This window comes from Lepisosteus oculatus, chromosome 4 (genome assembly GCF_040954835.1).
Source record: "Lepisosteus oculatus isolate fLepOcu1 chromosome 4, fLepOcu1.hap2, whole genome shotgun sequence".
Classification (NCBI taxonomy): domain Eukaryota; kingdom Metazoa; phylum Chordata; class Actinopteri; order Semionotiformes; family Lepisosteidae; genus Lepisosteus; species Lepisosteus oculatus.
This window is the reverse complement of record NC_090699.1, coordinates 16,566,791-16,585,699: the sequence shown is the minus strand read 5'-3', so window position 1 is coordinate 16,585,699 and position 18,909 is coordinate 16,566,791. Positions and strand designations below refer to the sequence as shown.

Below are 18,909 nucleotides of genomic sequence, written 5' to 3'. Positions count from 1 at the left end.
CTAAGGATTCGTGAGAGTATTCTCACCACCGTTTTCACTCGGATATACTTTACATTTGCTAAGCTGCCAAATCGGACGAGAAAATGCCGGAGACGCACTCGGTGCAGACTGAGGTGGGGAAGGAGGCGTGGCCCTTCAATGCTTGACAGCTGAAGGACGTTGAGCGGAGGAGAACCTATCAGAAGTCGCAGAGGCTAAAGGAGAGCACCTGGCTCCCAGAGCTCCAAGCTCGCACCTGGAGGATGCGGGCATCGATCCCGCTACCTCTCGCATGCTAAGCGAGCGCTCTACCATTTGAGCTAATCCCCCTCGCTTCAGGCCTCTCGGCATCATGTCTTACCGCCCGCTGCCCTTGGTCTGCAAGGCAGTCCTTTCAAGTGCGATGAAAACGCACGAATAGACCTTCCTTGCCTATTGTACGAGCTGAACTTTTGTGCTCCTCAATTCAATGCTCTTTCCATCAACTCATCTTGTCTTTTGACGCTTGGGGTTTTGCGCTCCTTTGACTCTCGGCATATCGGGTGACTTGAAACACTGAAGTTGTTGTTTACGGAGTGTGGAACATTGTTTTGCAACTGTCATGACGCTGTGTGAGCCTTTCATCGGCAACAGGGGCAGGCTAACAGCAGCGCCAGCGAAAGTTAGGGCAAATTTGTGGACTTAACTCTGAATGTGAGTGTTATGTAGGAAAGCGGTGCGGCTTTGCTCCTCTCCCGTGTAAAGGTGACGCTTTCCACGTGGTAGGCACGCAGACGTGGTTCTGAGCGAATAGTTGCTGCAAGTGTCTGAGAAGAGCAAGAAAGCGAGTGGCCCTGCCCCGTGTGAGGATCGAACTCACGACCTTCAGATTATGAGACTGACGCGCTACCTACTACGCCAACGAGGCCAGCTGCGGCACTCGGGCCGGAAAGTTTGCCTCACAGGGATTTCAGACGCCTGTTCCCTAATCTTGCGACACCCGCTGCTGGGTGTTGCATTTGCCTTTTGTTCTCACCCGAGACTTTGGGGCTTTGTTTCTGTCGCGAGTCTGTCTTTCACAGCTCACCTGGCACAAGTCTCTCTGGCTGAAATGGCCTCTCTGCTTCAGCATCGTGCCCTCACTCAGCCATTAAAGACATCACTCGGACCTCTGACATGCTGCCATGAAGTGTCAAGAGAGAGTGGCGGAGACGCACTTAAGCCAGAGAGAAGATGAAAAGGGGGCGTGGCTGCTAAATGCTCCACACTCTCCTCGCAAGGCGTGATCAAGGGTTAAAGGACACCTTTCGGCACACCGAGCGCTCAGCGTACACCTGGAGGATGCGGGCATCGATCCCGCTACCTCTCGCATGCAAAGCGAGCGCTCTACCATGTGAGCTAATCCCCCTCGCTGTCCCTTCCTCCTCGGCGTCGCCTTGTGCCGCTTGTTCCCCTCTTACCGGGCGCCGTCCACTGCCCTTCGCCTGCAAGGCAGTCGGCTTTCTTGACTTATTGATGAAGGTCTGACGGGACGAGCGAATGACGCCTCCCCCCGTCCTCCACCTCGCTGACAACACAAGCGGAAGAGTCGCTGTGGCTCGTTGGTCTAGGCGTATAATTCTCGCTTTGGGTGCGAGAGGTCCCGGGTTCAAATCCCGGACGAGCCCTTTTCCTCCTCTTCCACACTCCTGGGACCTGATATCCACATGACCTCGCAGCGTCTGCTTACGGCAAACGATGGAAGGTGACTGATGACTGAAGGAGCCTGGTCAATCCTCATCACGTGGCACAATGACAGCGTGCAGTCAGCTGTCCAAGGCGGCAACCTCGTTGCTCGTTCAAAAGAACACGTCCTGAAAACTCCTCACCGCTATGTGGTAAATGAGCACCGCGATCGCTTGTCGTCATGCGCCATTACTTGAGAAATGCAGAAGCAAAAACCGCCCTCTCTCAGCCACCGAAACGTGTGCGGGGCTCGCCTTGCGCTCTCTGCGCCTCGCATATTTGTGGAGCTGTCTGCTCTTCTTTCTGTTGAAGTACTCCAAATACTTCACCGTCCTGCAGAGCATGATGTGCTCGCTGACAGCTTTCAATATTTGAAGGAAAACTACGAGCTTGATGGCTCGAATGTGAATGTTAAGCAATCGTAGATCAAACGCACGTCTTCTAAGGATTCGTGAGAGTATTCTCACCACCGTTTTCACTCGGATATACTTTACATTTGCTAAGCTGCCAAATCGGACGAGAAAATGCCGGAGACGCACTCGGTGCAGACTGAGGTGGGGAAGGAGGCGTGGCCCTTCAATGCTTGACAGCTGAAGGACGTTGAGCGGAGGAGAACCTATCAGAAGTCGCAGAGGCTAAAGGAGAGCACCTGGCTCCCAGAGCTCCAAGCTCGCACCTGGAGGATGCGGGCATCGATCCCGCTACCTCTCGCATGCTAAGCGAGCGCTCTACCATTTGAGCTAATCCCCCTCGCTTCAGGCCTCTCGGCATCATGTCTTACCGCCCGCTGCCCTTGGTCTGCAAGGCAGTCCTTTCAAGTGCGATGAAAACGCACGAATAGACCTTCCTTGCCTATTGTACGAGCTGAACTTTTGTGCTCCTCAATTCAATGCTCTTTCCATCAACTCATCTTGTCTTTTGACGCTTGGGGTTTTGCGCTCCTTTGACTCTCGGCATATCGGGTGACTTGAAACACTGAAGTTGTTGTTTACGGAGTGTGGAACATTGTTTTGCAACTGTCATGACGCTGTGTGAGCCTTTCATCGGCAACAGGGGCAGGCTAACAGCAGCGCCAGCGAAAGTTAGGGCAAATTTGTGGACTTAACTCTGAATGTGAGTGTTATGTAGGAAAGCGGTGCGGCTTTGCTCCTCTCCCGTGTAAAGGTGACGCTTTCCACGTGGTAGGCACGCAGACGTGGTTCTGAGCGAATAGTTGCTGCAAGTGTCTGAGAAGAGCAAGAAAGCGAGTGGCCCTGCCCCGTGTGAGGATCGAACTCACGACCTTCAGATTATGAGACTGACGCGCTACCTACTACGCCAACGAGGCCAGCTGCGGCACTCGGGCCGGAAAGTTTGCCTCACAGGGATTTCAGACGCCTGTTCCCTAATCTTGCGACACCCGCTGCTGGGTGTTGCATTTGCCTTTTGTTCTCACCCGAGACTTTGGGGCTTTGTTTCTGTCGCGAGTCTGTCTTTCACAGCTCACCTGGCACAAGTCTCTCTGGCTGAAATGGCCTCTCTGCTTCAGCATCGTGCCCTCACTCAGCCATTAAAGACATCACTCGGACCTCTGACATGCTGCCATGAAGTGTCAAGAGAGAGTGGCGGAGACGCACTTAAGCCAGAGAGAAGATGAAAAGGGGGCGTGGCTGCTAAATGCTCCACACTCTCCTCGCAAGGCGTGATCAAGGGTTAAAGGACACCTTTCGGCACACCGAGCGCTCAGCGTACACCTGGAGGATGCGGGCATCGATCCCGCTACCTCTCGCATGCAAAGCGAGCGCTCTACCATGTGAGCTAATCCCCCTCGCTGTCCCTTCCTCCTCGGCGTCGCCTTGTGCCGCTTGTTCCCCTCTTACCGGGCGCCGTCCACTGCCCTTCGCCTGCAAGGCAGTCGGCTTTCTTGACTTATTGATGAAGGTCTGACGGGACGAGCGAATGACGCCTCCCCCCGTCCTCCACCTCGCTGACAACACAAGCGGAAGAGTCGCTGTGGCTCGTTGGTCTAGGCGTATAATTCTCGCTTTGGGTGCGAGAGGTCCCGGGTTCAAATCCCGGACGAGCCCTTTTCCTCCTCTTCCACACTCCTGGGACCTGATATCCACATCACCTCGCAGCGTCTGCTTACGGCAAACGATGGAAGGTGACTGATGACTGAAGGAGCCTGGTCAATCCTCATCACGTGGCACAATGCCAGCGTGCAGTCAGCTGTCCAAGGCGGCAACCTCGTTGCTCGTTCAAAAGAACACGTCCTGAAAACTCCTCACCGCTATGTGGTAAATGAGCACCGCGATCGCTTGTCGTCATGCGCCATTACTTGAGAAATGCAGAAGCAAAAACCGCCCTCTCTCAGCCACCGAAACGTGTGCGGGGCTCGCCTTGCGCTCTCTGCGCCTCGCATATTTGTGGAGCTGTCTGCTCTTCTTTCTGTTGAAGTACTCCAAATACTTCACCGTCCTGCAGAGCTTGATGTGCTCGCTGACAGCTTTCAATATTTGAAGGAAAACTACGAGCTTGATGGCTCGAATGTGAATGTTAAGCAATCGTTGATCAAACGCACGTCTTCTAAGGATTCGTGAGAGTATTCTCACCACCGTTTTCACTCGGATATACTTTTCATTTGCTAAGCTGCCAAAACGGACGAGAAAATGCTGGAGACGCACTCGGTGCAGACTGAGGTGGGGAAGGAGGCGTGGCCCTTTAATGCTTGACAGCTGAAGGATGTTGAGTGGAGGAGAACCTATCAGAAGTCGCAGAGGCTAAAGGAGAGCACCTGGCTCCCAGAGCTCCAGACTCACACCTGGAGGATGCGGGCATCGATCCCGCTACCTCTCGCATGCTAAGCGAGCGCTCTACCATTTGAGCTAATCCCCCTCGCTTCAGGCCTCTCGGCATCATGTCTTACCGCCCGCTGCCCTTGGTCTGCAAGGCAGTCCTTTCAAGTGCGATGAAGACGCACGAATAGACCTTCCTTGCCTATTGTACGAGCTGAACTTTTGTGCTCCTCAATTCAATGCTCTTTCCATCAACTCATCTTGTCTTTTGACGCTTGGGGTTTTGCGCTCCTTTGACTCTCGGCATATCGGGTGACTTGAAACACTGAAGTTGTTGCTTACGGAGTGTGGAACATTGTTTTGCAACTGTCATGACGCTGTGTGAGCCTTTCATCGGCAACAGGGGCAGGCTGACAGCAGCGCCAGCGAAAGTTAGGGCAAATTTGTGGACTTAACTCTGAATGTGAGTGTTATGTAGGAAAGGGGTGCGGCTTTGCTCCTCTCCCGTGTAAAGGTGACGCTTTCCACGTGGTAGGCACGCAGACGTGGTTCTGAGCGAATAGTTGCTGCAAGTGTCTGAGAAGAGCAAGAAAGCGAGTGGCCCTGCCCCGTGTGAGGATCGAACTCACGACCTTCAGATTATGAGACTGACGCGCTACCTACTACGCCAACGAGGCCAGCTGCGGCACTCGGGCCGGAAAGTTTGCCTCACAGGGATTTCAGACGCCTGTTCCCTAATCTTGCGACACCCGCTGCTGGGTGTTGCATTTGCCTTTTGATCTCACCCGAGACTTTGGGGCTTTGTTTCTGTCGCGAGTCTGTCTTTCACAGCTCACCTAGCACAAGTCTCTCTGGCTGAAATGGCCTCTCTGCTTCAGCATCGTGCCCTCACTCAGCCATTAAAGACATCACTCGGACCTCTGACATGCTGCCATGAAGTGTCAAGAGAGAGTGGCGGAGACGCACTTAAGCCAGAGAGAAGATGAAAAGGGGGCGTGGCTGCTAAACGCTCCACACTCTCCTCGCAAGGTGTGATCAGGGGTTAAAGGACACCTTTCGGCACACCGAGCGCTCAGCGTACACCTGGAGAATGCGGGCATCGATCCCGCTACCTCTCGCATGCAAAGCGAGCGCTCTACCATGTGAGCTAATCCCCCTCGCTGTCCCTTCCTCCTCGGCGTCGCCTTGTGCCGCTTGTTCCCCTCTTACCGGGCGCCGTCCACTGCCCTTCGCCTGCAAGGCAGTCGGCTTTCTTGACTTATTGATGAAGGTCTGACGGGACGAGCGAATGACGCCTCCCCCCGTCCTCCAGCTCGCTGACAACACAGAAGCGGAAGAGTCGCTGTGGCTCGTTGGTCTAGGCGTATGATTCTCGCTTTGGGTGCGAGAGGTCCCGGGTTCAAATCCCGGACGAGCCCTTTTCCTCCTCTTCCACACTCCTGGGACCTGATATCCACATCACCTCGCAGCGTCTGCTTACGGCAAACGATGGAAGGTGACTGATGACTGAAGGAGCCTGGTCAATCCTCATCACGTGGCACAATGCCAGCGTGCAGTCAGCTGTCCAAGGCGGCAACCTCGTTGCTCGTTCAAAAGAACACGTCCTGAAAACTCCTCACCGCTATGTGGTAAATGAGCACCGCGATCGCTTGTCGTCATGCGCCATTACTTGAGAAATGCAGAAGCAAAAACCGCCCTCTCTCAGCCACCGAAACGTGTGCGGGGCTCGCCTTGCGCTCTCTGCGCCTCGCATATTTGTGGAGCTGTCTGCTCTTCTTTCTGTTGAAGTACTCCAAATACTTCACCGTCCTGCAGAGCGTGATGTGCTCGCTGACAGCTTTCAATATTTGAAGGAAAACTACGAGCTTGATGGCTCGAATGTGAATGTTAAGCAATCGTTGATCAAACGCACGTCTTCTAAGGATTCGTGAGAGTATTCTCACCACCGTTTTCACTCGGATATACTTTTCATTTGCTAAGCTGCCAAATCGGACGAGAAAATGCCGGAGACGCACTCGGTGCAGACTGAGGTGGGGAAGGAGGCGTGGCCCTTCAGTGCTTGACAGCTGAAGGACGTTGAGCGGAGGAGAACCTATCAGAAGTCGCAGAGGCTAAAGGAGAGCACCTGGCTCCCAGAGCTCCAGACTCGCACCTGGAGGATGCGGGCATCGATCCCGCTACCTCTCGCATGCTAAGCGAGCGCTCTACCATTTGAGCTAATCCCCCTCGCTTCAGGCTTCTCGGCATCATGTCTTACCGCCCGCTGCCCTTGGTCTTCAAGGCAGTCCTTTCAAGTGCGATGAAGACGCACGAATAGACCTTCCTTGCCTATTGTACGAGCTGAACTTTTGTGCTCCTCAATTCAATGCTCTTTCCATCAACTCATCTTGTCTTTTGACGCTTGGGGTTTTGCGCTCCTTTGACTCTCGGCATATCGGGTGACTTGAAACACTGAAGTTGTTGCTTACGGAGTGTGGAACATTGTTTTGCAACTGTCATGACGCTGTGTGAGCCTTTCATCGGCAACAGGGGCAGGCTGACAGCAGCGCCAGCGAAAGTTAGGGCAAATTTGTGGACTTAACTCTGAATGTGAGTGTTATGTAGGAAAGGGGTGCGGCTTTGGTGACGCTTACCACGTGGTAGGCACGCAGACGTGGTTCTGAGCGAATAGTTGCTGCAAGTGTCTGAGAAGAGCAAGAAAGCGAGTGGCCCTGCCCCGTGTGAGGATCGAACTCACGACCTTCAGATTATGAGACTGACGCGCTACCTACTACGCCAACGAGGCCAGCTGCGGCAGTCGGGCTGGAAAGTTTGCCTCACAGGGATTTCAGACGCCTGTTCCCTAATCTTGCGACACCCGCTGCTGGGTGTTGCATTTGCCTTTTGATCTCACCCGAGACTTTGGGGCTTTGTTTCTGTCGCGAGTCTGTCTTTCACAGCTCACCTAGCACAAGTCTCTCTGGCTGAAATGGCCTCTCTGCTTCAGCATCGTGCCCTCACTCAGCCATTAAAGACATCACTCGGACCTCTGACATGCTGCCATGAAGTGTCAAGAGAGAGTGGCGGAGACGCACTTAAACCAGAGAGAAGATGAAAAGGGGGCGTGGCTGCTAAATGCTCCACACTCTCCTCGCGAGGCGTGATCAGGGGTTAAAGGACACCTTTCAGCACACCGAGCGCTCAGCGTACACCTGGAGGATGCGGGCATCGATCCCGCTACCTCTCGCATGCAAAGCGAGTGCTCTACCATGTGAGCTAATCCCCCTCGCTGTCCCTTCCTCCTCGGCGTCGCCTTGTGCCGCTTGTTCCCCTCTTACCGGGCGCCGTCCACTGCCCTTCGCCTGCAAGGCAGTCGGCTTTCTTGACTTATTGATGAAGGTCTGACGGGACGAACGAATGACGCCTCCCCCCCGTCCTCCAGCTCGCTGACAACACAGAAGCAGAAGAGTCGCTGTGGCTCGTTGGTCTAGGCGTATGATTCTCGCTTTGGGTGCGAGAGGTCCCGGGTTCAAATCCCGGACGAGCCCTTTTCCTCCTCTTCCACACTCCTGGGACCTGATATCCACATCACCTCGCAGCGTCTGCTTACGGCAAACGATGGAAGGTGACTGATGACTGAAGGAGCCTGGTCAATCCTCATCACGTGGCACAATGCCAGCGTGCAGTCAGCTGTCCAAGGCGGCAACCTCGTTGCTCGTTCAAAAGAACACGTCCTGAAAACTCCTCACCGCTATGTGGTAAATGAGCACCGCGATCGCTTGTCGTCATGCGCCATTACTTGAGAAATGCAGAAGCAAAAACCGCCCTCTCTCAGCCACCGAAACGTGTGCGGGGCTCGCCTTGCGCTCTCTGCGCCTCGCATATTTGTGGAGCTGTCTGCTCTTCTTTCTGTTGAAGTACTCCAAATACTTCACCGTCCTGCAGAGCGTGATGTGCTCGCTGACAGCTTTCAATATTTGAAGGAAAACTACGAGCTTGATGGCTCGAATGTGAATGTTAAGCAATCGTTGATCAAACGCACGTCTTCTAAGGATTCGTGAGAGTATTCTCACCACCGTTTTCACTCGGATATACTTTTCATTTGCTAAGCTGCCAAATCGGACGAGAAAATGCCGGAGACGCACTCGGTGCAGACTGAGGTGGGGAAGGAGGCGTGGCCCTTTAATGCTTGACAGCTGAAGGACGTTGAGCGGAGGAGAACCTATCAGAAGTCGCAGAGGCTAAAGGAGAGCACCTGGCTCCCAGAGCTCCAGACTCGCACCTGGAGGATGCGGGCATCGATCCCGCTACCTCTCGCATGCTAAGCGAGCGCTCTACCATTTGAGCTAATCCCCCTCGCTTCAGGCTTCTCGGCATCATGTCTTACGGCCCGCTGCCCTTGGTCTGCAAGGCAGTCCTTTCAAGTGCGATGAAGACGAACGAATAGACCTTCCTTGCCTATTGTACGAGCTGAACTTTTGTGCTCCTCAATTCAATGCTCTTTCCATCAACTCATCTTGTCTTTTGACGCTTGGGGTTTTGCGCTCCTTTGACTCTCGGCATATCGGGTGACTTGAAACACTGAAGTTGTTGCTTACGGAGTGTGGAACATTGTTTTGCAACTGTCATGACGCTGTGTGAGCCTTTCATCGGCAACAGGGGCAGGCTGACAGCAGCGCCAGCGAAAGTTAGGGCAAATTTGTGGACTTAACTCTGAATGTGAGTGTTATGTAGGAAAGGGGTGCGGCTTTGCTCCTCTCCCGTGTAAAGGTGACGCTTTCCACGTGGTAGGCACGCAGACGTGGTTCTGAGCGAATAGTTGCTGCAAGTGTCTGAGAAGAGCAAGAAAGCGAGTGGCCCTGCCCCGTGTGAGGATCGAACTCACGACCTTCAGATTATGAGACTGACGCGCTACCTACTACGCCAACGAGGCCAGCTGCGGCACTTGGGCCGGAAAGTTTGCCTCACAGGGATTTCAGACGCCTGTTCCCTAATCTTGCGACACCCGCTGCTGGGTGTTGCATTTGCCTTTTGATCTCACCCGAGACTTTGGGGCTTTGTTTCTGTCGCGAGTCTGTCTTTCACAGCTCACCTAGCACAAGTCTCTCGCTGAAATGGCCTCTCTGCTTCAGCATCGTGCCCTCACTCAGCCATTAAAGACATCACTCGGACCTCTGACATGCTGCCATGAAGTGTCAAGAGAGAGTGGCGGAGACGCACTTAAGCCAGAGAGAAGATGAAAAGGGGGCGTGGCTGCTAAATGCTCCACACTCTCCTCGCAAGGCGTGATCAGGGGTTAAAGGACACCTTTCGGCACACCGAGCGCTCAGCGTACACCTGGAGGATGCGGGCATCGATCCCGCTACCTCTCGCATGCAAAGCGAGCGCTCTACCATGTGAGCTAATCCCCCTCGCTGTCCCTTCCTCCTCGGCGTCGCCTTGTGCCGCTTGTTCCCCTCTTACCGGGCGCCGTCCACTGCCCTTCGCCTGCAAGGCAGTCGGCTTTCTTGACTTATTGATGAAGGTCTGACGGGACGAGCGAATGACGCCTCCCCCCGTCCTCCAGCTCGCTGACAACACAGAAGCAGAAGAGTCGCTGTGGCTCGTTGGTCTAGGCGTATGATTCTCGCTTTGGGTGCGAGAGGTCCCGGGTTCAAATCCCGGACGAGCCCTTTTCCTCCTCTTCCACACTCCTGGGACCTGATATCCACATCACCTCGCAGCGTCTGCTTACGGCAAACGATGGAAGGTGACTGATGACTGAAGGAGCCTGGTCAATCCTCATCACGTGGCACAATGCCAGCGTGCAGTCAGCTGTCCAAGGCGGCAACCTCGTTGCTCGTTCAAAAGAACACGTCCTGAAAACTCCTCACCGCTATGTGGTAAATGAGCACCGCGATCGCTTGTCGTCATGCGCCATTACTTGAGAAATGCAGAAGCAAAAACCGCCCTCTCTCAGCCACCGAAACGTGTGCGGGGCTCGCCTTGCGCTCTCTGCGCCTCGCATATTTGTGGAGCTGTCTGCTCTTCTTTCTGTTGAAGTACTCCAAATACTTCACCGTCCTGCAGAGCGTGATGTGCTCGCTGACAGCTTTCAATATTTGAAGGAAAACTACGAGCTTGATGGCTCGAATGTGAATGTTAAGCAATCGTTGATCAAACGCACGTCTTCTAAGGATTCGTGAGAGTATTCTCACCACCGTTTTCACTCGGATATACTTTTCATTTGCTAAGCTGCCAAATCGGACGAGAAAATGCCGGAGACGCACTGGGTGCAGACTGAGGTGGGGAAGGAGGCGTGGCCCTTTAATGCTTGACAGCTGAAGGACGTTGAGTGGAGGAGAACCTATCAGAAGTCGCAGAGGCTAAAGGAGAACACCTGGCTCCCAGAGCTCCAGACTCGCACCTGGAGGATGCGGGCATCGATCCCGCTACCTCTCGCATGCTAAGCGAGCGCTCTACCATTTGAGCTAATCCCCCTCGCTTCAGGCCTCTCGGCATCATGTCTTACCGCCCGCTGCCCTTGGTCTGCAAGGCAGTCCTTTCAAGTGCGATGAAGACGCACGAATAGACCTTCCTTGCCTATTGTACGAGCTGAACTTTTGTGCTCCTCAATTCAATGCTCTTTCCATCAACTCATCTTGTCTTTTGACGCTTGGAGTTTTGCGCTCCTTTGACTCTCGGCATATCGGGTGACTTGAAACACTGAAGTTGTTGCTTACGGAGTGTGGAACATTGTTTTGCAACTGTCATGACGCTGTGTGAGCCTTTCATCGGCAACAGGGGCAGGCTGACAGCAGCGCCAGCGAAAGTTAGGGCAAATTTGTGGACTTAACTCTGAATGTGAGTGTTATGTAGGAAAGGGGTGCGGCTTTGCTCCTCTCCCGTGTAAAGGTGACGCTTTCCACGTTGTAGGCACGCAGACGTGGTTCTGAGCGAATAGTTGCTGCAAGTGTCTGAAAAGAGCAAGAAAGCGAGTGGCCCTGCCCCGTGTGAGGATCGAACTCACGACCTTCAGATTATGAGACTGACGCGCTACCTACTACGCCAACGAGGCCAGCTGCGGCACTCGGGCCGGAAAGTTTGCCTCACAGGGATTTCAGACGCCTGTTCCCTAATCTTGCGACACCCGCTGCTGGGTGTTGCATTTGCCTTTTGATCTCACCCGAGACTTTGGGGCTTTGTTTCTGTCGCGAGTCTGTCTTTCACAGCTCACCTAGCACAAGTCTCTCTGGCTGAAATGGCCTCTCTGCTTCAGCATCGTGCCCTCACTCAGCCATTAAAGACATCACTCGGACCTCTGACATGCTGCCATGAAGTGTCAAGAGAGAGTGGCGGAGACGCACTTAAGCCAGAGAGAAGATGAAAAGGGGGCGTGGCTGCTAAATGCTCCACACTCTCCTCGCAAGGCGTGATCAGGGGTTAAAGGACACCTTTCGGCACACCGAGCGCTCAGCGTACACCTGGAGGATGCGGGCATCGATCCCGCTACCTCTCGCATGCAAAGCGAGCGCTCTACCATGTGAGCTAATCCCCCTCGCTGTCCCTTCCTCCTCGGCGTCGCCTTGTGCCGCTTGTTCCCCTCTTACCGGGCGCCGTCCACTGCCCTTCGCCTGCAAGGCAGTCGGCTTTCTTGACTTATTGATGAAGGTCTGACGGGACGAGCGAATGACGCCTCCCCCCGTCCTCCAGCTCGCTGACAACACAGAAGCAGAAGAGTCGCTGTGGCTCGTTGGTCTAGGCGTATGATTCTCGCTTTGGGTGCGAGAGGTCCCGGGTTCAAATCCCGGACGAGCCCTTTTCCTCCTCTTCCACACTCCTGGGACCTGATATCCACATCACCTCGCAGCGTCTGCTTACGGCAAACGATGGAAGGTGACTGATGACTGAAGGAGCCTGGTCAATCCTCATCACGTGGCACAATGCCAGCGTGCAGTCAGCTGTCCAAGGCGGCAACCTCGTTGCTCGTTCAAAAGAACACGTCCTGAAAACTCCTCACCGCTATGTGGTAAATGAGCACCGCGATCGCTTGTCGTCATGCGCCATTACTTGAGAAATGCAGAAGCAAAAACCGCCCTCTCTCAGCCACCGAAACGTGTGCGGGGCTCGCCTTGCGTATTTGTGGAGCTCTCTGCTCTTCTTTCTGTTGAAGTACTCAAAATACTTCACCGTCCTGCAGAGCGTGATGTGCTCGCTGACAGCTTTCAATATTTGAAGGAAAACTACGAGCTTGATGGCTCGAATGTGAATGTTAAGCAATCGTTGATCAAACGCACGTCTTCTAAGGATTCGTGAGAGTATTCTCACCACCGTTTTCACTCGGATATACTTTTCATTTGCTAAGCTGCCAAATCGGACGAGAAAATGCCGGAGACGCACTCGGTGCAGACTGAGGTGGGGAAGGAGGCGTGGCCCTTCAATGCTTGACAGCTGAAGGACGTTGAGCGGAGGAGAACCTATCAGAAGTCGCAGAGGCTAAAGGAGAGCACCTGGCTCCCAGAGCTCCAGACTCACACCTGGAGGATGCGGGCATCGATCCCGCTACCTCTCGCATGCTAAGCGAGCGCTCTACCATTTGAGCTAATCCCCCTCGCTTCAGGCTTCTCGGCATCATGTCTTACCGCCCGCTGCCCTTGGTCTGCAAGGCAGTCCTTTCAAGTGCGATGAAGACGCACGAATAGACCTTCCTTGCCTATTGTACGAGCTGAACTTTTGTGCTCCTCAATTCAATGCTCTTTCCATCAACTCATCTTGTCTTTTGACGCTTGGGGTTTTGCGCTCCTTTGACTCTCGGCATATCGGGTGACTTGAAACACTGAAGTTGTTGCTTACGGAGTGTGGAACATTGTTTTGCAACTGTCATGACGCTGTGTGAGCCTTTCATCGGCAACAGGGGCAGGCTGACAGCAGCGCCAGCGAAAGTTAGGGCAAATTTGTGGACTTAACTCTGAATGTGAGTGTTATGTAGGAAAGGGGTGCGGCTTTGCTCCTCTCCCGTGTAAAGGTGACGCTTTCCACGTGGTAGGCACGCAGACGTGGTTCTGTGCGAATAGTTGCTGCAAGTGTCTGAAAAGAGCAAGAAAGCGAGTGGCCCTGCCCCGTGTGAGGATCGAACTCACGACCTTCAGATTATGAGACTGACACGCTACTTACTACGCCAACGAGGCCAGCTGCGGCACTCGGGCTGGAAAGTTTGCCTCACAGGGATTTCAGACGCCTGTTCCCTAATCTTGCGACACCCGCTGCTGGGTGTTGCATTTGCCTTTTGATCTCACCCGAGACTTTGGGGCTTTGTTTCTGTCGCGAGTCTGTCTTTCACAGCTCACCTAGCACAAGTCTCTCTGGCTGAAATGGCCTCTCTGCTTCAGCATCGTGCCCTCACTCAGCCATTAAAGACATCACTCGGACCTCTGACATGCTGCCATGAAGTGTCAAGAGAGAGTGGCGGAGACGCACTTAAGCCAGAGAGAAGATGAAAAGGGGGCGTGGCTGCTAAATGCTCCACACTCTCCTCGCAAGGCGTGATCAGGGGTTAAAGGACACCTTTCGGCACACCGAGCGCTCAGCGTACACCTGGAGGATGCGGGCATCGATCCCGCTACCTCTCGCATGCAAAGCGAGCGCTCTACCATGTGAGCTAATCCCCCTCGCTGTCCCTTCCTCCTCGGCGTCGCCTTGTGCCGCTTGTTCCCCTCTTACCGGGCGCCGTCCACTGCCCTTCGCCTGCAAGGCAGTCGGCTTTCTTGACTTATTGATGAAGGTCTGACGGGACGAGCGAATGACGCCTCCCCCCGTCCTCCAGCTCGCTGACAACACAGAAGCAGAAGAGTCGCTGTGGCTCGTTGGTCTAGGCGTATGATTCTCGCTTTGGGTGCGAGAGGTCCCGGGTTCAAATCCCGGACGAGCCCTTTTCCTCCTCTTCCACACTCCTGGGACCTGATATCCACATCACCTCGCAGCGTCTGCTTACGGCAAACGATGGAAGGTGACTGATGACTGAAGGAGCCTGGTCAATCCTCATCACGTGGCACAATGCCAGCGTGCAGTCAGCTGTCCAAGGCGGCAACCTCGTTGCTCGTTCAAAAGAACACGTCCTGAAAACTCCTCACCGCTATGTGGTAAATGAGCACCGCGATCGCTTGTCGTCATGCGCCATTACTTGAGAAATGCAGAAGCAAAAACCGCCCTCTCTCAGCCACCGAAACGTGTGCGGGGCTCGCCTTGCGTATTTGTGGAGCTCTCTGCTCTTCTTTCTGTTGAAGTACTCAAAATACTTCACCGTCCTGCAGAGCGTGATGTGCTCGCTGACAGCTTTCAATATTTGAAGGAAAACTACGAGCTTGATGGCTCGAATGTGAATGTTAAGCAATCGTTGATCAAACGCACGTCTTCTAAGGATTCGTGAGAGTATTCTCACCACCGTTTTCACTCGGATATACTTTTCATTTGCTAAGCTGCCAAATCGGACGAGAAAATGCCGGAGACGCACTCGGTGCAGACTGAGGTGGGGAAGGAGGCGTGGCCCTTCAATGCTTGACAGCTGAAGGACGTTGAGCGGAGGAGAACCTATCAGAAGTCGCAGAGGCTAAAGGAGAGCACCTGGCTCCCAGAGCTCCAGACTCACACCTGGAGGATGCGGGCATCGATCCCGCTACCTCTCGCATGCTAAGCGAGCGCTCTACCATTTGAGCTAATCCCCCTCGCTTCAGGCTTCTCGGCATCATGTCTTACCGCCCGCTGCCCTTGGTCTGCAAGGCAGTCCTTTCAAGTGCGATGAAGACGCACGAATAGACCTTCCTTGCCTATTGTACGAGCTGAACTTTTGTGCTCCTCAATTCAATGCTCTTTCCATCAACTCATCTTGTCTTTTGACGCTTGGGGTTTTGCGCTCCTTTGACTCTCGGCATATCGGGTGACTTGAAACACTGAAGTTGTTGCTTACGGAGTGTGGAACATTGTTTTGCAACTGTCATGACGCTGTGTGAGCCTTTCATCGGCAACAGGGGCAGGCTGACAGCAGCGCCAGCGAAAGTTAGGGCAAATTTGTGGACTTAACTCTGAATGTGAGTGTTATGTAGGAAAGGGGTGCGGCTTTGCTCCTCTCCCGTGTAAAGGTGACGCTTTCCACGTGGTAGGCACGCAGACGTGGTTCTGTGCGAATAGTTGCTGCAAGTGTCTGAAAAGAGCAAGAAAGCGAGTGGCCCTGCCCCGTGTGAGGATCGAACTCACGACCTTCAGATTATGAGACTGACACGCTACTTACTACGCCAACGAGGCCAGCTGCGGCACTCGGGCTGGAAAGTTTGCCTCACAGGGATTTCAGACGCCTGTTCCATAATCTTGCGACACCCGCTGCTGGGTGTTGCATTTGCCTTTTGATCTCACCCGAGACTTTGGGGCTTTGTTTCTGTCGCGAGTCTGTCTTTCACAGCTCACCTAGCACAAGTCTCTCTGGCTGAAATGGCCTCTCTGCTTCAGCATCGTGCCCTCACTCAGCCATTAAAAACATCACTCGGACCTCTGACATGCTGCCATGAAGTGTCAAGAGAGAGTGGCAGAGACGCACTTAAGCCAGAGAGAAGATGAAAAGGGGGCGTGGCTGCTAAACGCTCCACACTCTCCTCGCAAGGCGTGATCAGGGGTTAAAGGACACCTCTCGGCACACCGAGCGCTCAGCGTACACCTGGAGGATGCGGGCATCGATCCCGCTACCTCTCGCATGCAAAGCAAGCGCTCTACCATGTGAGCTAATCCCCCTCGCTGTCACTTCCTCCTCGGCGTCGCCTTGTGCCGCTTGTTCCCCTCTTACCGGGCGCCGTCCACTGCCCTTCGCCTGCAAGGCAGTCGGCTTTCTTGACTTATTGATGAAGGTCTGACGGGACGAACGAATGACGCCTCCCCCCGTCCTCCACCTCGCTGACAACACAGAAGCGGAAGAGTCGCTGTGGCTCGTTGGTCTAGGCGTATGATTCTCGCTTTGGGTGCGAGAGGTCCCGGGTTCAAATCCCGGACGAGCCCTTTTCCTCCTCTTCCACACTCCTGGGACCTGATATCCACATCACCTCGCAGCGTCTGCTTACGGCAAACGATGGAAGGTGACTGATGACTGAAGGAGCCTGGTCAATCCTCATCACGTGGCACAATGACAGCGTGCAGTCAGCTGTCCAAGGCGGCAACCTCGTTGCTCGTTCAAAAGAACACGTCCTGAAAACTCCTCACCGCTATGTGGTAAATGAGCACCGCGATCGCTTGTCGTCATGCGCCATTACTTGAGAAATGCAGAAGCAAAAACCGCCCTCTCTCAGCCACCGAAACGTGTGCGGGGCTCGCCTTGCGTATTTGTGGAGCTGTCTGCTCTTCTTTCTGTTGAAGTACTCAAAATACTTCACCGTCCTGCAGAGCGTGATGTGCTCGCTGACAGCTTTCAATATTTGAAGGAAAACTACGAGCTTGATGGCTCGAATGTGAATGTTAAGCAATCGTTGATCAAACGCACGTCTTCTAAGGATTCGTGAGAGTATTCTCACCACCGTTTTCACTCGGATATACTTTTCATTTGCTAAGCTGCCAAATCGGACGAGAAAATGCCGGAGACGCACTCGGTGCAGACTGAGGTGGGGAAGGAGGCGTGGCCCTTCAATGCTTGACAGCTGAAGGACGTTGAGCGGAGGAGAACCTATCAGAAGTCGCAGAGGCTAAAGGAGAGCACCTGGCTCCCAGAGCTCCAGACTCACACCTGGAGGATGCGGGCATCGATCCCGCTACCTCTCGCATGCTAAGCGAGCGCTCTACCATTTGAGCTAATCCCCCTCGCTTCAGGCTTCTCGGCATCATGTCTTACCGCCCGCTGCCCTTGGTCTGCAAGGCAGTCCTTTCAAGTGCGATGAAGACGCACGAATAGACCTTCCTTGCCTATTGTACGAGCTGAACTTTTGTGCTCCTCAATTCAATGCTCTTTCCATCAACTCATCTTGTCTTTTGACGCTTGGGGTTTTGCGCTCCTTTGACTCTCGGCATATCGGGTGACTTGAAACACTGAAGTTGTTGCTTACGGAGTGTGGAACATTGTTTTGCAACTGTCATGACGCTGTGTGAGCCTTTCATCGGCAACAGGGGCAGGCTGACAGCAGCGCCAGCGAAAGTTAGGGCAAATTTGTGGACTTAACTCTGAATGTGAGTGTTATGTAGGAAAGGGGTGCGGCTTTGCTCCTCTCCCGTGTAAAGGTGACGCTTTCCACATGGTAGGCACGCAGACGTGGTTCTGTGCGAATAGTTGCTGCAAGTGTCTGAAAAGAGCAAGAAAGCGAGTGGCCCTGCCCCGTGTGAGGATCGAACTCACGACCTTCAGATTATGAGACTGACGCGCTACCTACTACGCCAACGAGGCCAGCTGCGGCACTCGGGCTGGAAAGTTTGCCTCACAGGGATTTCAGACGCCTGTTCCCTAATCTTGCGACACCCGCTGCTGGGTGTTGCATTTGCCTTTTGATCTCACCCGAGACTTTGGCGCTTTGTTTCTGTCGCGAGTCTGTCTTTCACAGCTCACCTAGCACAAGTCTCTCTGGCTGAAATGGCCTCTCTGCTTCAGCATCGTGCCCTCACTCAGCCATTAAAAACATCACTCGGACCTCTGACATGCTGCCATGAAGTGTCAAGAGAGAGTGGCAGAGACGCACTTAAGCCAGAGAGAAGATGAAAAGGGGGCGTGGCTGCTAAACGCTCCACACTCTCCTCGCAAGGCGTGATCAGGGGTTAAAGGACACCTCTCGGCACACCGAGCGCTCAGCGTACACCTGGAGGATGCGGGCATCGATCCCGCTACCTCTCGCATGCAAAGCGAGCGCTCTACCATGTGAGCTAATCCCCCTCGCTGTCCCTTCCTCCTCGGCGTCGCCTTGTGCCGCTTGTTCCCCTCTTACCGGGCGCCGTCCACTGCCCTTCGCCTGCAAGGCAGTCGGCTTTCTTGACATATTGATGAAGGTCTGACGGGACGAACGAATGACGCCTCCCCCCGTCCTCCACCTCGCTGACAACACAGAAGCGGAAGAGTCGCTGTGGCTCGTTGGTCTAGGCGTATGATTCTCGCTTTGGGTGCGAGAGGTCCCGGGTTCAAATCCCGGACGAGCCCTTTTCCTCCTCTTCCACACTCCTGGGACCTGATATCCACATCACCTCGCTGCGTCTGCTTACGGCAAACGATGGAAGGTGACTGATGACTGAAGGAGCCTGGTCAATCCTCATCACGTGGCACAATGACAGCGTGCAGTCAGCTGTCCAAGGCGGCAACCTCGTTGCTCGTTCAAAAGAACACGTCCTGAAAACTCCTCACCGCTATGTGGTAAATGAGCACCGCGATCGCTTGTCGTCATGCGCCATAACTTGAGAAATGCAGAAGCAAAAACCGCCCTCTCTCAGCCACCGAAACGTGTGCGGGGCTCGCCTTGCGTATTTGTGGAGCTCTCTGCTCTTCTTT

General features: G+C 54.0%; 33 non-coding genes across 33 annotated transcripts; 7 read left to right on the top strand and 26 right to left on the bottom strand.

Moving 5' to 3' along the window:
- Nucleotides 1-236: 236 nt before the first annotated feature.
- Nucleotides 237-309, bottom strand: trnaa-agc (transfer RNA alanine (anticodon AGC)). Its single transcript has one exon. It is a non-coding gene; the product is annotated as a tRNA-Ala (tRNA).
- Nucleotides 310-813: 504 nt separating this feature from the next.
- On the bottom strand, nucleotides 814-886 carry trnam-cau (transfer RNA methionine (anticodon CAU)). Its single transcript has one exon. It is a non-coding gene; the product is annotated as a tRNA-Met (tRNA).
- A 407-nt stretch (nucleotides 887-1,293) lies between these two features.
- Nucleotides 1,294-1,366, bottom strand: trnaa-ugc (transfer RNA alanine (anticodon UGC)). Its single transcript has one exon. It is a non-coding gene; the product is annotated as a tRNA-Ala (tRNA).
- Nucleotides 1,367-2,360: 994 nt separating this feature from the next.
- trnaa-agc (transfer RNA alanine (anticodon AGC)) lies at nucleotides 2,361-2,433 on the bottom strand. The gene has a single exon. It is a non-coding gene; the product is annotated as a tRNA-Ala (tRNA).
- A 504-nt stretch (nucleotides 2,434-2,937) lies between these two features.
- Nucleotides 2,938-3,010, bottom strand: trnam-cau (transfer RNA methionine (anticodon CAU)). Its single transcript has one exon. It is a non-coding gene; the product is annotated as a tRNA-Met (tRNA).
- A 407-nt stretch (nucleotides 3,011-3,417) lies between these two features.
- Nucleotides 3,418-3,490, bottom strand: trnaa-ugc (transfer RNA alanine (anticodon UGC)). The gene has a single exon. It is a non-coding gene; the product is annotated as a tRNA-Ala (tRNA).
- Nucleotides 3,491-4,484: 994 nt separating this feature from the next.
- On the bottom strand, nucleotides 4,485-4,557 carry trnaa-agc (transfer RNA alanine (anticodon AGC)). Its single transcript has one exon. It is a non-coding gene; the product is annotated as a tRNA-Ala (tRNA).
- Nucleotides 4,558-5,061: 504 nt separating this feature from the next.
- trnam-cau (transfer RNA methionine (anticodon CAU)) lies at nucleotides 5,062-5,134 on the bottom strand. The gene has a single exon. It is a non-coding gene; the product is annotated as a tRNA-Met (tRNA).
- Nucleotides 5,135-5,541: 407 nt separating this feature from the next.
- trnaa-ugc (transfer RNA alanine (anticodon UGC)) lies at nucleotides 5,542-5,614 on the bottom strand. Its single transcript has one exon. It is a non-coding gene; the product is annotated as a tRNA-Ala (tRNA).
- A 189-nt stretch (nucleotides 5,615-5,803) lies between these two features.
- trnap-ugg (transfer RNA proline (anticodon UGG)) lies at nucleotides 5,804-5,875 on the top strand. Its single transcript has one exon. It is a non-coding gene; the product is annotated as a tRNA-Pro (tRNA).
- A 735-nt stretch (nucleotides 5,876-6,610) lies between these two features.
- On the bottom strand, nucleotides 6,611-6,683 carry trnaa-agc (transfer RNA alanine (anticodon AGC)). Its single transcript has one exon. It is a non-coding gene; the product is annotated as a tRNA-Ala (tRNA).
- A 486-nt stretch (nucleotides 6,684-7,169) lies between these two features.
- On the bottom strand, nucleotides 7,170-7,242 carry trnam-cau (transfer RNA methionine (anticodon CAU)). Its single transcript has one exon. It is a non-coding gene; the product is annotated as a tRNA-Met (tRNA).
- A 407-nt stretch (nucleotides 7,243-7,649) lies between these two features.
- Nucleotides 7,650-7,722, bottom strand: trnaa-ugc (transfer RNA alanine (anticodon UGC)). Its single transcript has one exon. It is a non-coding gene; the product is annotated as a tRNA-Ala (tRNA).
- A 190-nt stretch (nucleotides 7,723-7,912) lies between these two features.
- On the top strand, nucleotides 7,913-7,984 carry trnap-ugg (transfer RNA proline (anticodon UGG)). Its single transcript has one exon. It is a non-coding gene; the product is annotated as a tRNA-Pro (tRNA).
- A 735-nt stretch (nucleotides 7,985-8,719) lies between these two features.
- Nucleotides 8,720-8,792, bottom strand: trnaa-agc (transfer RNA alanine (anticodon AGC)). The gene has a single exon. It is a non-coding gene; the product is annotated as a tRNA-Ala (tRNA).
- A 504-nt stretch (nucleotides 8,793-9,296) lies between these two features.
- trnam-cau (transfer RNA methionine (anticodon CAU)) lies at nucleotides 9,297-9,369 on the bottom strand. Its single transcript has one exon. It is a non-coding gene; the product is annotated as a tRNA-Met (tRNA).
- A 405-nt stretch (nucleotides 9,370-9,774) lies between these two features.
- On the bottom strand, nucleotides 9,775-9,847 carry trnaa-ugc (transfer RNA alanine (anticodon UGC)). Its single transcript has one exon. It is a non-coding gene; the product is annotated as a tRNA-Ala (tRNA).
- Nucleotides 9,848-10,036: 189 nt separating this feature from the next.
- trnap-ugg (transfer RNA proline (anticodon UGG)) lies at nucleotides 10,037-10,108 on the top strand. Its single transcript has one exon. It is a non-coding gene; the product is annotated as a tRNA-Pro (tRNA).
- A 735-nt stretch (nucleotides 10,109-10,843) lies between these two features.
- Nucleotides 10,844-10,916, bottom strand: trnaa-agc (transfer RNA alanine (anticodon AGC)). Its single transcript has one exon. It is a non-coding gene; the product is annotated as a tRNA-Ala (tRNA).
- A 504-nt stretch (nucleotides 10,917-11,420) lies between these two features.
- Nucleotides 11,421-11,493, bottom strand: trnam-cau (transfer RNA methionine (anticodon CAU)). The gene has a single exon. It is a non-coding gene; the product is annotated as a tRNA-Met (tRNA).
- A 407-nt stretch (nucleotides 11,494-11,900) lies between these two features.
- On the bottom strand, nucleotides 11,901-11,973 carry trnaa-ugc (transfer RNA alanine (anticodon UGC)). The gene has a single exon. It is a non-coding gene; the product is annotated as a tRNA-Ala (tRNA).
- A 189-nt stretch (nucleotides 11,974-12,162) lies between these two features.
- trnap-ugg (transfer RNA proline (anticodon UGG)) lies at nucleotides 12,163-12,234 on the top strand. Its single transcript has one exon. It is a non-coding gene; the product is annotated as a tRNA-Pro (tRNA).
- Nucleotides 12,235-12,953: 719 nt separating this feature from the next.
- trnaa-agc (transfer RNA alanine (anticodon AGC)) lies at nucleotides 12,954-13,026 on the bottom strand. Its single transcript has one exon. It is a non-coding gene; the product is annotated as a tRNA-Ala (tRNA).
- Nucleotides 13,027-13,530: 504 nt separating this feature from the next.
- Nucleotides 13,531-13,603, bottom strand: trnam-cau (transfer RNA methionine (anticodon CAU)). Its single transcript has one exon. It is a non-coding gene; the product is annotated as a tRNA-Met (tRNA).
- Nucleotides 13,604-14,010: 407 nt separating this feature from the next.
- On the bottom strand, nucleotides 14,011-14,083 carry trnaa-ugc (transfer RNA alanine (anticodon UGC)). Its single transcript has one exon. It is a non-coding gene; the product is annotated as a tRNA-Ala (tRNA).
- A 189-nt stretch (nucleotides 14,084-14,272) lies between these two features.
- On the top strand, nucleotides 14,273-14,344 carry trnap-ugg (transfer RNA proline (anticodon UGG)). Its single transcript has one exon. It is a non-coding gene; the product is annotated as a tRNA-Pro (tRNA).
- A 719-nt stretch (nucleotides 14,345-15,063) lies between these two features.
- trnaa-agc (transfer RNA alanine (anticodon AGC)) lies at nucleotides 15,064-15,136 on the bottom strand. Its single transcript has one exon. It is a non-coding gene; the product is annotated as a tRNA-Ala (tRNA).
- A 504-nt stretch (nucleotides 15,137-15,640) lies between these two features.
- Nucleotides 15,641-15,713, bottom strand: trnam-cau (transfer RNA methionine (anticodon CAU)). Its single transcript has one exon. It is a non-coding gene; the product is annotated as a tRNA-Met (tRNA).
- Nucleotides 15,714-16,382: 669 nt separating this feature from the next.
- On the top strand, nucleotides 16,383-16,454 carry trnap-ugg (transfer RNA proline (anticodon UGG)). Its single transcript has one exon. It is a non-coding gene; the product is annotated as a tRNA-Pro (tRNA).
- Nucleotides 16,455-17,173: 719 nt separating this feature from the next.
- Nucleotides 17,174-17,246, bottom strand: trnaa-agc (transfer RNA alanine (anticodon AGC)). Its single transcript has one exon. It is a non-coding gene; the product is annotated as a tRNA-Ala (tRNA).
- A 504-nt stretch (nucleotides 17,247-17,750) lies between these two features.
- On the bottom strand, nucleotides 17,751-17,823 carry trnam-cau (transfer RNA methionine (anticodon CAU)). Its single transcript has one exon. It is a non-coding gene; the product is annotated as a tRNA-Met (tRNA).
- Nucleotides 17,824-18,230: 407 nt separating this feature from the next.
- On the bottom strand, nucleotides 18,231-18,303 carry trnaa-ugc (transfer RNA alanine (anticodon UGC)). Its single transcript has one exon. It is a non-coding gene; the product is annotated as a tRNA-Ala (tRNA).
- Nucleotides 18,304-18,492: 189 nt separating this feature from the next.
- Nucleotides 18,493-18,564, top strand: trnap-ugg (transfer RNA proline (anticodon UGG)). Its single transcript has one exon. It is a non-coding gene; the product is annotated as a tRNA-Pro (tRNA).
- The last annotated feature ends 345 nt before the right edge of the window (nucleotides 18,565-18,909 follow it).